Here is an 8,183-nt window from a genome sequence, read left to right as displayed (position 1 = left end):
AACTAAAACAGGAGCTGACAAATGTTAAAGGAGAGAGACATGTTATATATGGAGAAATAAAACTAATCTTCAAAACTAGCTAAAACCACTAACATGAACCATGGGCTAGAATGAGATGTAAACATGGCCAAAGAGCGCTCACTACAATTTACAATAAAACGATGATATAATCAAATACAGCAGTTTCAAACTAAAATGAAAACAAAATTGAGAAAATGCATGCATTGTACAAAGACAGGAAAATCTTCTCAAATCCAAGAGCAGAATTAATCGCTAAAAGTTTGATGGAGCGGTATAGCTTTAGACAAGCTGGCTAAAGGGCAGTAACATGGGAAGGAAGTTCCACATCCAGAGCACTGCTACATGAGGGATGGACTAAGCTCTGACCATGGCCACCAGAGCCATTTTTATGCCCCAGGGCCTCCATGGTTGAGAAAAAGTCTTTGGATTTTAAAATGCATTCCCTTCCAGAGCGCACCCCCCCCCCGATGGTCTAAGGTTGAAAGGGGTTCATAATAATCCACCCAGAAAAGGCCTTTTTTAAAAATAAGATGTGAATCAGAAATTACTTCCAGATCACATCCTTATTCCTTTTTTTGAAAAAAGGCTTCTCTCAATCTAAAAATAGCCCAAAGAAGCTAAAAGGTTTTTTAAAAGCTGTCAATTCCCCCTTAGTGTTAGGGGCCCAAAAAACTTTTGAAATATTTCTATGAGGAAACAGAGCACGGTGTGTGTGATCCATCAAGGTTTCCTAAAGGATTATCTCTGTGTTATATAAAAGTATGAAGCTATGGCCAATCCTAGTTAAAAAAAACCCAACAGTTTTGATCTATACCAGATCTCAAAATACTAACAGTACTACGAAAGTACAAGCTGAGTATCCTTTAGAATGTCAAAATCTGAAATACTACAAAATCTGAAATTATCCACATGACTGGCTGAAATAGTTAGTGAATTGATTGCTTTCTGGTGGTTCAATGCACATAAAATTATTTAAAATATTAATTAAAATTATCTTCAAGCTGTGTGTATAAAGTGTATATAAAATTTCAATGAGTTGTGTGTTTTGTCCCATCTCCAAGCTATCTCATTATGTAGCTATATGTAAATACTTGTATTCCAAAATTTGAAAAAAAATCTGAAATCCAAAAGGCTTCTGATCCAAAGTATTTTGGATATGAGATAATCGGTACTAATAGTACATAGTGTCATCCAAAAGCCTGTATAACAAAATATCTAATTATAATGTAAGTTTTTAATGTGTTTATTAATGTTGGTATATGGCAAGCGCAGACCAGAGTTAGCTACTGCTGTTTGGTTGATGCGCTGCCATAGTAGTGAAGCTCCTGCAGTAGAAATGTATCAATTTCAGAAGAGCTAGGAGGAAAAAGGGGTGGCGCTAACTAGAAGGAGAAGAGCGGACATTTTAAAATATGAGCCAGACTTTAGCTGGATGAGCTAAAGGGAAGATATCTCTGGCTATGTGAGCTGGAGTTGAGGAGGCTCCTATTTATAAGTTTAAGTCTTTAGCCTTGATATTTAAAGTGTTAAAGGAACCATTTGGAACTGGAATCTAGCCTGTGAGCAAAACTGAAGTAATAAAAAGGATAATCAGAATCTAAGTCTTCAGTCAGCGTGACTGAGAGGGAAAGTGTTCTTTGAGAACAAGTTTACAGTTAAACTACTGAGAAAAAGAAGAAAGTATAAGATATAACTTACCCAGTCAGGAGACTGAGAAAGAATTACATTTTAAAGTGGAGAAAGTTACCAAACCAAGTTGGCATAAGATAAGCCATTCTGAATGTTATATAGTAACAGTTTTATAAAAGCCGAGAGTAACAATATCCAGGGATTATTGTGAAGAAAAATACTGTGTAACCATTATGCTTTATGTGCCTGAGAATCCATAAATAAACATTTCTTTGTTCAATTCATATAATAAAGACTTGTTTCAAGTTACTGCAGTGAAGATATTCTACACAGGAAGATGGCTGAAGATCATTTGGAGCTGAAGACAAGTTACAGTACTGGGTTACACATTAAAGTGACACATGCAAATATTTTAAAAGTGAAGCCTCCTACAAACTGATATAATAAAAAGGTGCTAGCCTCACTTTACTCTTTCCCCCTACATATTTACTGGTACCAACGTTCAAATATTTATTGGTGACAGTGTGTTTCAGCTTGCAGAATTTTCTAAAACAGTTAGTACACTGCAATTATTAAGCAATAATTAGTAATTGTTGATTTTAGTTTGATAAGTGCTGTTTAGGACTGTGAGGGAAATAAGGTTGAACACTGTGAAACCCATCCACTGCGTGGCTATCAGCTTCCTCCCAGTAGACTCAAATCAAGGAAAAGCTTCATGAGAACCACCATTCCTCTTAACGTTCCCCCAGCAACAGCAAGAATATCCCTCTGGGCAGCTAAACCAGGAAATCCCAATTGGATGCCCCCCCCCCCTTGCGGGTCTCCCTCCAGGGGCAAACCAATAATAAATAATAATAAACCTTTATTTGTACCCCGCTACCATCTCCCGAAGGACTTGGTGCAGCTTACAAGAGGCGAGCCCAAATACAGTAGTAAAAATAACAGCAACAACAAACAGTAAAATAACTAAAAAAAAAACAAAACAATGACATTAACAACACACAATGACGCAATTAAAATCAATGGCAGGGCCAAATATAATAATTAAAATTAAAAAGTGCTGGGCATGACCAGGTGAAGTGTTTGGAGGGGGATGGGCATGCAGATATCAGTGCGTTGGGACATAATGCTAGGAGTTTCCTTATTCTGGGAAAGGCACACTGGAACAGCCACGTTTTCAAGCTCCTCCTAAATTAAAATGCAGAACAAACCAAGAATGGACAATGTGTTGTTGAAGGCTTTCATGGCCGGAATCACTGGGATGTTGTAGGTTTTTCGGGCTGTATGGCCATGTTCCAGAAGTATTCTCTCCTGTTGTTTTGCCTGCATCTATGGCAGGCATCCTCAGAGATAGTGAGGCCTGTTGGAAACTAGGAGAATTGGTTTTATCTATCTGTGGAAAGTCCAGGGTGGGAGAAAGAACTCTTGTCTGTTGGAGCTAGGTGTAAATGTTTCAATTGGCCACTTTGATTAGCATTTGATGGCCTGACAGTTTTTAGGTGTGGCTTGTTGCTGTCTGGGGAAATCCCTTGTTGAGGCGTGATTAGCTGTCCCTGATGGTTTCTTGTCTGGAGTTCCCCTGTGTTTGAGTGTTGTTTTTTATTTACTGTTATAATTTTAGAGGTTTTTTTAAAATTCTGGTAGCCAGATTTTGTTCATTTTCATGGTGTCTTCCTTTCTGCTGAAAGTGTCCACATGCTTGTGGATTTCAATAGCTTCTCTGTGTAGCTTGACATGGTAGTTGTTAGAGTGGTCTAACATTTCTGTGTTCTCAAATAATATGCTGTGTCCAGGTTGGTTCATCAGGTGCTCTGCTATGGCTGACTTCTCTGCTTGAAGTAGTCTGCAGTGCCTTTCATGTTCCTTGATTCATGTTTGGGTGCTGCGTTTGGTGGTCCCTATGTAGACTTGTCCACACCTAAACTGGGCTTTACAGGTCAATGTAAACTGGGCTTTACAGGTCAACTCCACCACAGAGATCAGAAGAGCTGCAAGACCGAGAACAAGCCGTGAAAATAAAAACGAAGATCTGCCCAGAGGAAAAGTGTTCTTGCCATGCACCAAGGGAACCACTGACGGCATAGGGAAGCTGATGAGGAAACACAACCTACAAACTATCTACAGACTCACTAAGAAAATCCAACAAATACTATGTTCAGCAAAGGACAAGAGGGATCCTCTCACCTCTGCAGGAGTCATAGGGACCACCAAATGCAGCATTGCCCAAACACAGCCTCTGAAGATGCCTACCATAGATGCAGGTGAAAAGTCAGAACAGAATGCTTCTAGAACATGGCCATACAGGCCGAAAAACCTACAACAACCAAGAATAGGTAACTTGGAAGTCCTTGAACAGACTCAGAAGTGGAGTGGGCAGATCAAAAGACAACCTGGCAAAATGGCACTACCTAGAAGAATCCTCCAGCTTGTGTGACTGTGGAGCAGAACAGACAATTCTGCATCTGTATGCTTGTCTGCAATGTCCTGCCTCATGTACAGAGGAAGAATTGTTGGAGGCTACAGACAATGCAATCATTGTTGCCTGTTTTTGCTCAAAAAAATATTTAGCCACTTGTGCTCCTATTTATACTAATTTTATACAAATTTATGCAATGCTTTTGATACAAAATTAAAAAGGACATTATTTGGTTATAATATAGACAACTGTATTTCAGAGGGATGACAACAAACTTTGTGCAGGGCAATAAAATAATTCATGATACTTTGGGCTAATCTGCAGTCAAAAAATACCCACCTATTTTTGTGCAGAAGGTTAAGATTTATTATGCTTTATTTCAGAGTCTCTTCAAAGCAGTTCTGAAAAAGAGGGAACTGATTATCATTGCCACAGGTCAAGCAGAGATTTTACAGCACTATAATACATTCCACATTTGTTCTAGCAATCTATCTCTTTCAAAATACTGTCATGACATTGTCATTTTTACTACACATGATAGTCTCATGGTCTCATGAACATAAATATATTTTAGAAGGATAACAATTTGTTCTGTAAGTTAATTTCTCAGTTACTTTTAGACTGCAATCTTGAAGATATCTGTACATTTTCTAATAAAACTTCTTTTTAGAGGATGTGCAAGATGAAATGAAGAGTTTAAAAAGTTCCATGTGTAGTGTGTGAATTTGTCATACTAGGAGGTCCACGTCTGAAACAACACCGGCCTGTCAAAACTAACAAAATAGATTTTAACAGGGAGAAATTAAAATGCAGAACAAATGAAATATAGGATTTAGGAGGCTTAGTAGACTGCAAATTGAACATGAGTCAACAATATGACAGAGCATAGTATCTAGAATCTGGATCAATAGGAGCATAGTATCTAGAATAAGGGGGAGGGGAACATGGTCCCACTTTATTCTGCTTTGGTCAGACATCATCTGGCAAAACTCTGTGTGGGCACCACAATTCAAGAAGGATATTGACAAGCTGGAATGTATACAGAGGAAGGCAACAAAAATGAGCAAAGGTTTAGATGCCAAGCCCTATGAGAGGCGGCTTAAAGAACTGGGTATGTTTGGAGAAGAGAAGGTTAAGAGGGGACAGGATAGCCATGCTGAATTATCTGTTGCTCAAGAAACATGGAGCATTAGAGCTATATGGCAGTACGAGCTATATGGCACTGGAATATGCTGCCTTGTAGTGTGCTTGAGTGTCCTTCTCAGGAGGTCTTTAAATATAGGCTGAGGGACATCTGTCAGGAATGCTTTGGCTGTTTGGTCTGCAGGATGGGGTTGGACTGGATGGCCCTTGGGGTCTCTTCCAACATTGTGATTCTATTATTCTATCTCCAGGGATTCCTGCCAGGGATTCTTATGGGTTGTACTCAACATTGTTAGCAAAAGGTGTGCCGACGAAGAGAGGCAAAACAGCTGAATGAAGAACTCTACCTGTGAATACTCAGAGGTGAAAAGAAAGGCAAGAGGTGTCTCATTCAGCCAGAGGTTGTTGGCTGGATTGCCATAGATATGGGCTGCTAATGCTGGTGAGCCAGTCAAAATTAGAACAGAAATGCATGACGAAGATCAAGACCAACGTTTGGTCCTGATACTGAATACCTAAAAATGTTAATTTAGAGAACCCAACCAAGTGTCTGAGTTCAAGCCACCAGATGGATTCATATCATGGATAGTTCCTTTATAAGGTTGAAGTTTGTGGACAGTGGACATCATAGCACCAATGACACTGAAGATATCAGTGGCTTCTGGATCACACAATCATTAGTATTTGTTCAGGACCCTCTATCAATGTATGCAATGAAAACATCTTCCTTCACTTCTTCCGTTTGATGTTTTCTGTACCAGTGGATAAAAATAAATTGGCAAAGAAAACAATGGTGGAGGGAGGCATAAAGGCATTCATTTTTTCCCTGAAACACTATGGATACAGCACCTAAATACCTAAACAGTACCAGATCCCACCTGATCTTTGAAGCTAAGCATGGTCAGCCCTAATTTGTACTTGGATAGGAGATCACCAACTAATAGCAAGTTAAAAACTTGGTTTTGTCAGCAGGCATTTGATAAGGTTTAGACAGTAACCAGAACTGATTGCCAATTATGTACTAGGTTTTTCGGGTTGTATGGCCATGTTCTAGAAACATTCTCTCCTGACATTTTGCCTGCTTCTAGAGCATGGCATACAGCCCAAAAAAACTACAACAGCCCAGTAATTCAGGCCATGAAAGCCTTTGACAATTACGTAGCACTTTATATCTATATTTATTTATTTACTTTGCTTATATACCGCTGTATCTCAAGCCCGAAGGCGACTCACAGCGGTTCACAAACAGTAAAAACAGTAGAAACAGCAGTGGTTCCATACAACATATAACAATTGACTTAACACATTATCCATAAATTACCAATAAGCAATTACAATGCACAATTATTACAAAAAACAACCGTACCCAATCTTCTCATCATCCAAGCGTAGTCCAGGTTCGTCGTCCATTGTTCCATTCCTATGTTCCATTACCAGATTGCACTAAATTACTCAAACGCCTGCACAAACATCCAGGTCTTCACCTTTTTGCGGAATACCATTAGAGATGGTGCTAGTCTAATGTCCGTAGGAAGGGCGTTCCACAGCCGAGGAGCCACCACCGAGAAGGCCCTATCTCTCGTCCCTGCCAGCCGAGCTTGAGAAGCAGGCGGGATCGAGAGCAGGGTCTCCCCGGAAGATCTCAAAGTCCTGGTGGGTTCATAGGCAGAGATGCGGTCAGATAGGTAGCTTGGGCCGGAACTGTTTAGGGCTTTAAAGGCCAACGCCAGCACTTTGAATTCAGCCTATATCCTATGTGCATTCAGCTGGGTTGCTATATTGATTACACCGATCTTTTAACTAATTCTATTTTCATAGAGGTTGCTTTTTCCAGTTCATATACCTGGTTTATGTAATGTTATTATTGTTTTCATGTTGTTGTATTTTATTCTATGTATTATGTATTTTATGTATGGCATCTTTGTGTGCTATTTTGTAAGCTGTCCTGAGTCCCTATGGGAGATGGTGGTGGGGTATAAATAAAGTTTTTTGTTTTTTTAAAAAATGTATTATTACTAAATGCTGTAGGGTAGATTTCAGAGGAAGGAAATGCAAACCAACTCTTATTTCTAAGCCCCGGAAATAAACCCATAGGTTCTCGTTGAATCAGACAGGGCTTGAAGTGGTGCTACTAGACACACAAAGCTCAAACTATGGTGGTCTCACTTATAACACATCCCTCAAGCCAACACAGACATGGAGTTTTCTTCATTTCTCACCAGCAGATCTGTAAACCCAGCCAATGCTCATCTGATTTTATATATACAAGAGACAATAAAACAACAAGAGAAGATTTCAATCTGTTTTTCATTTAAATTATGTCTAATGTCACAACACTGCTGTTTGGATTAATCCAGAATCCATTATATTAGGCATAAAAAGGATCATATTTCTTTGGAGAGCAATAGAAAGCATTAGATCAGATTTTTAAAACAACAAAACAACCACAGACTGAAGCATACACATGCCACTGATACACAATCCTGATAGGGAAGCATTTTACTAAATAAATACCTAATGTGATCTTAAATCCAACATGCTTTTAATTAATTATATCCCAATACAGCGTAACTTAATGGAAACGTATCGAACTGTTCATCATGAAAAGGAATTGATTTGAGTTGCATATTGATGTGCTGAATCTCATTGAAGGGGATTCACACAGTCCTAGCAGCATTTGTAAACAGGCTGCTTCTGGTCAAGCTCTGGTCGCAGTTCGTTGGCCTTAAATAAACCCAGCAAGAATCGGTTTGTTTATGAGTGTTAAGAAGCGTTGGAACACAATGTTGCATCAAGACATCAAGAAAGGGGGAAAGTTTATTTTAAAAAGTGACTTTCCATTCCCCCCCCCCCCCATTTTCTTCCCTCAAAATCAGCCCAAATTTGCTTGACAATTTTAGAGTTTCCTACTAGGATTTTTAAATAATCCTTTTCATTTCATCCATAAATGAAGTTCCAGTTTGTTCAGTGGGGT

The sequence above is a fragment of the Anolis sagrei genome, chromosome 1, assembly GCF_037176765.1.
Source record: "Anolis sagrei isolate rAnoSag1 chromosome 1, rAnoSag1.mat, whole genome shotgun sequence".
NCBI classification, from domain to species: Eukaryota; Metazoa; Chordata; class Lepidosauria; order Squamata; family Dactyloidae; genus Anolis; species Anolis sagrei.
This window is presented reverse-complemented; position numbering follows the sequence as displayed.